A 6,847-nucleotide genomic window follows, 5' to 3' on the forward strand; every position below is an offset into this window, starting at 1 on the left:
AAACACCTGTGTGCTCTCCTCTTTGGATCATGCTAATGTGATTGTTTTTTTTTCTCTGAAGCCAAAAAACGGTCCAGAAAAAAAAAAAAAAGAAAGAAACAGATCTGGTCTTGTGCTTTTTAGGAATAGAATATACTTTAAATGTATTCTAACAGAACACTATGCTAATGATATCATTGATATCAAGATATGGAGCGTAAAGACCCATGGTCACAAGGCATAGAAGACAGGTGTAGAAATGGATGAGTAGAAATATATTCAGCCCTCATTAGGCCATGCTCATAATGCAAGGACTAATACTAATTGATCAGTAGACTTATATTTTTCTGTATAAGAAAATACATATAGCATAATCATACAAGACCATGCATTATTGACAAAAAATGTTAACATTTTGCCATATCATTACTTATATCTGTAGTACATCTGTGTGGAAAATGATCCATATTATCCATATAATACTCACTGATCAAAAGAATAATTTCCAATAATTAAAGCAGCGTTATGCAAATCAGAGAAACAAAAAACACATATATGAGCCACTGATATATACAGATTATATACCTCATATTGGAAATTTTTGAGTGACTTGCAACCTGTTTTCCAGAAACCCTTTTGAAGGAAAGAAAGCTTAATATTGGTTTAGATCCCCATAGTTACAAGAATGATTCTTGTTTTAAGAAAATGCACATCTCTATTGTAGTGAATGGTTGGATTAATTGAAGGCTTGATTTCTTGTGTTAATGTTTTTAAAACAATATGCCTTTTATGTGCAGATTTCTTGCCATTGTTTCCTTCATGTATCAAAAATAGACATTGCTTGGGCTACTTTATAGAAAATTTGATATTTTTGAATATATTCATGAAGGATTTTCACTTTTTTTGGTATAATTCACAGGCTACCAGTTTTCATTTGTTCAAGCAACTGTATTACACATGATTAATCTTTTATTAGCATAATAATTTCTAATGAATAAATTCCTTTGTCCTTCATAACATAATTAAATTTTGCAATAGTTGTTGAATATATACTGTATTTACTCATCAATGGGAAAGGGAAGTATGAACTATAGAGGTAATTACATGTAATCTCGTTTTCCTGAGTTGTCTATGGCTAGAGCACAAGTACGTAATATTCTTTAACTTTCTGAAGTAAAAGTCAGATATACTATAGTAGAACACATCTTCCCTAAACTGTTGGGTTACCCTAAACTATTGCTAAACTGTGGGATTATAAAACGAGGAAACTTGCACCTCCATATATGAAAACTAATGCAATGTAGGTATAATGTAAATTTAACCATTCAATACTTTTCAAATTAGTTCTATTGTGTGAATTAGAAAAGTAAGTCAATTTAAGAATTTTTGAGTCTTTATCAAAAACTAAGAAGGTTCTAAGATTTTACCTTGTTTCCCAGCTAACTTGTTTCATAAATGCAGAGAGAAGTTATGGGCTTGCAAAAGTCACAATATTCCTGGGTCAGAGACTAAGAACTTTATTCCTCATGACATAGCAAGCAGCAGGAGTTTCAAGTCTGCGTCAGTTTTTCTTGCTCCCTCCCCATGGCAATACAGAGTGGTCTGATGGAAATTACTCTGTGGGTTTGCTTCACAGTAGAAAATCTCAGGTTTCTTAGGAAATACTGCCCCACCTTTTCCCTGAAGGGAGACACTATCTTTAATATTTATATAAGGAAACAAATCTGTTTTCTCCCTAGAGGGAAACACTATCTCTATCTTACAAGGTTATTTGCTCCATAAACATCCCTGTAAACATATTCTGGAACAAAAGCCGAGACAAGACATGCAACCTGTATCAAAACATCACATGTACATCGTGAATATATATAACTATTATGTATCCATAGCAACTAAAAATTAAAAATTAAAAAAAAAAATAGAAATGAGAGAAACCCATGGACAAGTATCTCCTAACAGCCTATTTATGTGTGTGAAAATTTTTGTCCTAAGTACTCTAGGAGATACCTCTATGACATCCCAATGTAAAAGAGAGTTTAACCTGGAATAGTTGGAGTAAAATAAAAGTATGCATATGATAGTATAACTTCAAAGAAGAGGCAAAGTAACCATGTATTTTTATTGACTGAGGAGCTGCTCATGAACACAATATCTCCCCCACTCATACCCAGACTCACACCATACATGTGTCCACAGCAATATTAGGTGACAATGGGATTCACAGATATACATAAGAAGTTTAGTGTCAAAATTTAGACAGATGATAAGAATATTATGGGAGGTTATGGAAGGGGTCAAGAGAACAAGAGAAGGATGATGGGATGGTAAAATAATTCCTACATCCCTTCAACTGAGTTCTGCCCACAATCAGAGATGCTTCAGGCCTGAAGTGACAAAGTCACTTGAGAGGGGTGTGGCGCATCCTCCCCACTGTGTAGAATCCACTTTTGCTCTGGCTGCCCGATATTTGGACACCCTGGGGGCATTTTTAGGCAGTATTCTTGGAGCAGATGTTACTCTGCCAATAAGGAACATTTGAGTGGTAAGGGTACTCCGTGCTACTTCACAGTGGAAGCCAGAACAGTTGGGGAAAAAGAAGAAGGATGCTTTATGTTTTGTTTTGTTCTCTCTCTCTCTCTCTCTCTCTCTCTCTCTCTGTGTGTGTGTGTGTGTGTGTGAGTGTGTGTGTGTGCGTGTGTGTGATTTAATAACTGAAATGGACTGAATGCTTACTCTGTACCCGGCTCTGTTCTAATCACTTGACATGTACTATTTTATTCATCATCTCTGAAGTCAGCATTATGATTATTCTTACTTTATAGGTAAGGGAAATTAGGCAGAAGAATGTTAGACAAATAGTTCCTGGCTCATGTTTTGGAAATTGAAATATTTGTGATACAATGGGAAGAAAAGCATAGGGGCTGTTAGGTTAGAGAGGGCCAAATCAGAGTAGTATAAGTGAGTCATGTGAGACACAATTGTTCAGAGAATGGTTAGATGATCTGAGAGACAGTGGTAACTGATGACTGATAAAATAGAGAGAATGTAATATAAGTCTTGTAAAATTATGGAAGAAATGTTCTGAGCAAAGGCAAAAAGATAGGGAAGTTCATGGCTTGTGTGGAGAAGACTGTGACCAGATTAATGTGATTACAATAAAGAGTTCATCCATTTATTCAACTTTCTTACTGTTGTTGCACTCCTATTAAAATTATGTGTCAGCCACTAAAGAATAGTGAAAATTATGCTGAATGTGCAGGTTAGGGTCAGATCAAAGAAACCTTCTACATTTAAAATATAACTTGTCCTATATAATGTTTGTTAATAATTTTTTGATAGCTCCATATTGTAAAATTGAGCTTTTCAAGCCTACTTGTACCTCTTACTTCTGACTTTTATAATTCTAGTATTTTGCTCTAAAGACTGCAGGTTCTTCAAACTGCATGATTAAAAAAAAATAAGCTTGGGAGAAAAATTTCTCTCCTTAAAACTATAGATGCTATTTTGTGCCATTAACACCTTCTTTGCAACTGCGATAGCTAAAAGAGGTATCTTTTAAGGTAAGTTCTCATCTCTGTTTTCCAGTTTCTTGGACCTATGGCCTCTGGGGAAGCCAGGGAGAGGCCTAGTCCTTTGTGGAAAAGTTTCTGAAGACATTTGCTGCTGACCCTTCTGAGATGGTGACAAAGCAACCACATCTTTCAACCTGTGCATCCTGAGCCTGCCACACAAGGCTGTTGTGTGGCATTTGCTCAAGACCCTCTGGAGACTAGAAACCTAGGCCTTTCTCATTTATTCTTCAAATATCACAAGTTTCTCTTACCCAAGTTCTCAGCTTTGCAGACATTGAGGTAGTTGAAGTGAGACAAGGACCCTCTGGCAAAAAGTCACCATGGTCATTCATGGCATCAGTTCTCATCCATTCAGAAGACTGAGGTTTCATCTCCTACTTTAGGTTTCCTTTTGAAGCCAATTGAGAATAAATATTAATTACTCTTTCCACATTCCTGAAGAAAATACATTGAAACCTACCACTCTTATAATTTTTAATTTAAATAGTCTTTCATATTTAAATTAATAACATTAGATACCTGCAAGAGGAGCTTATATTATCAACAAGCAAAATATTGAGTTGTTTGGTTTTGTTTTAATGCATGCTGAAAGTTTTTTTTCAGGAGGTTTAGTAAAAGTTGACTTGCAAAGAGGAGAGCTTGTAACCACTTGAGAAGCTATCAAATGGGCTGATTTTGTTAGTTGGTGGTGACAGTAAACAAAAAGGGGGTAGACTCGGGAGACAATATTTTAGAAGAATCACTTGGATTTAAGGGATCAGAGGCAGAGGAAGCAAGAGGAAGATGAGAAGTTTTGTCTTTAAAATTTTCATACATATATACATAACAGAGTAAAGGTGAGTGCCCTAAAATTGTGATGGGCAGCCAGAAAAAGACCTTGATAGCACTACTTTCTTGCCTCCTAGTTTGCAGGGCATAACTTCTAGACACAAGCATCTAACTGTGTTACTGTGTTTGGTTCTTTTACAGAGATATTGGTAGAGAATGTAGATTAAAATACTCTTTCTCATCTGATACTGGATTTAGACAAAGAGCAATTTAGGGGAAAAGCACTCACAATATATTGATTTGGGGATGAAATAATTATAATTAAACATCTGGACTTTGTGTCAACTTAAATAACTTCATCTGCTCTGTAAAACCCAATTAGAAATATACAAAATTGCATAGCTCTGCACATATTTGCAAATATCTCAGTAATTAAATCATCTGTAAATGAAGTTAATTATGTAATTACTAAAAATGTTTCAATGTACTTCAAGTTTAAATGATCCAGTATGTTTCCGATAGAAAACTGTCCATTTTTTCTCTTGCTACTTTAGTAAAGCAATCACATCCTTAGATCTATTGAACAGAAACACATTTTTATCTAAATAGTTGTAGCTATAAAATGCTAATTGTGTTCATATGCATGGATTACTTCAAAAAGATATACATGGCTTTACATTTGTAAGAAGCCGAATCTAAAATTGGATGGTAGTTAAAAGTATCACTACAAAATCTGGGTTAGTGATTCACACATGGGTGCAAAAAAGCAAATCCTAAAAGTTTGATGTAAACTTCTTAAAATTATCTAGTTATATTTTTGTGCATACTAGAATGAATGCTCCATGACAATGGGGCATCCTGTGTGTGTGGTTTTGAAATTCTGTATCCCCAATGTCCAGAGCAGAGTTTGACACAAAAAATTATGTCAAGTAAATCAGTAGTATATACGTAACATATGTATGTGTATAAACATATATATGTGTATGTATCTATAAGTATATATCTATGAGTGTTTATATATAGTTATAAATACACCTACACACAGAAAAATACCTTAAAATGTTACTTAATCATCAGCTGTAGAATTGTGAGTGATTTTTTATATAAACTTTTTCCAGATTTGCAAATTTTCTATAATAAGCAATTATTAATTTTTAAATTGGATACAAATAGCAATGTTATTAAGAATATAATCATTAAGAGAATCACATATATAATTAAAAATGAAAAAGTCATGTTTTCTTCAATATGTACAAAATACATTATTTTTTTTTTTTTGGAAATATCTACAATTAAAATTCACTGCAATTCTTTCCCATGTAATGTAGAAACTGCAGTAGCTACTATCTAGTTTAATAGCATTTTGTAATTTCTCCAGGATCTTTTAAGGTGGATTAATTTATATGGAATTGCTTAAAGTCTATTTTGTTGCCCATTTTCCTATGTCTTGTGCCATTTGAGAGCTAGAGAGTTTCAAACTGGCAATAAGGTCTGAATTATTTCTTGGGATAATCAATGATCTTGTGATTTCTAAATGCCTTTATAAACTGGAGAAGTAATGAATTAGAAAAGTCACATTTCAGAAAGAATCCTCATTACCTTTTTTAGAGAAAATTTAAAAAGAAATGAGAAGTCAATCCAGGATTTCTTTTTTTTTTTTTTTTTTTTTTTGCTTTCAATCTGTCAAATAACAGCTAAGATTTGTTTAGTGCTTCTGGTGTGTTGGGCACTTTTCTAAATGCATTGCATGTAAAAATTTCATTTAATTCTCACAGTTCCCAAAGAAGTGTGAATAATTTTACAAATGAGAAAAATGGAGTACAAAGGGATTTGTTACTTAGCAGTAAGTGTCCCACATTGGGCAGTCGAACTCCAGAGTCTATCTATACTTTTGACCACAAGGACGAACTGCCTGCTAACCTTCCAGATTAGGAGCTTCACCATGGTCTAGTAGAATGAAGATTGCACAGTGAAACAAATAGTAGGCTTATAATTTTCTACCTATTTGTACTACTTCTATAACCTTTGGTGGAACTTTTTATCCTTGATTCTTCATGAGTTCATGTATGAAACGATTTTACTTGTCTTTTCTGGAAGGATTTTTTGTGATTTTTCCCCACACCCTTCTAGTTCTACCATATATAATTAGGTGAGTGCTCTATTATCCAATAAATTAGAAAATTTTGAGAGTGAAATATTAGGGTGATGTATTTGCTAAAATAATTTTTAATGTATTAATAAAAAAACTGAAAAGACTTTTATGTTAAAAAATAAGAATGATGTTTAATTAAAGCTACTACTAAAGAACTTGCTGAAGCATTTGTGTAACTTAGATTTAGCAAATACTTGCTTTAAAAATAAGCCCCCTGCTTTTCACCTGTTTCATACTGATCTTTCCAATTCATTTGATAAATCTGTTAATAGAATAACTCTCATAACTAAATGTGAAAAAGAGCACAGAAAGAAAAGTATGAATCCACTCCATTCTAACTGTATAAAAACTAAAATAAAATAAAAGAAATTTAATC

The sequence above is a fragment of the Microcebus murinus genome, chromosome 3 (genome assembly GCF_040939455.1).
Source record: "Microcebus murinus isolate Inina chromosome 3, M.murinus_Inina_mat1.0, whole genome shotgun sequence".
NCBI lineage: Eukaryota > Metazoa > Chordata > Mammalia > Primates > Cheirogaleidae > Microcebus > Microcebus murinus.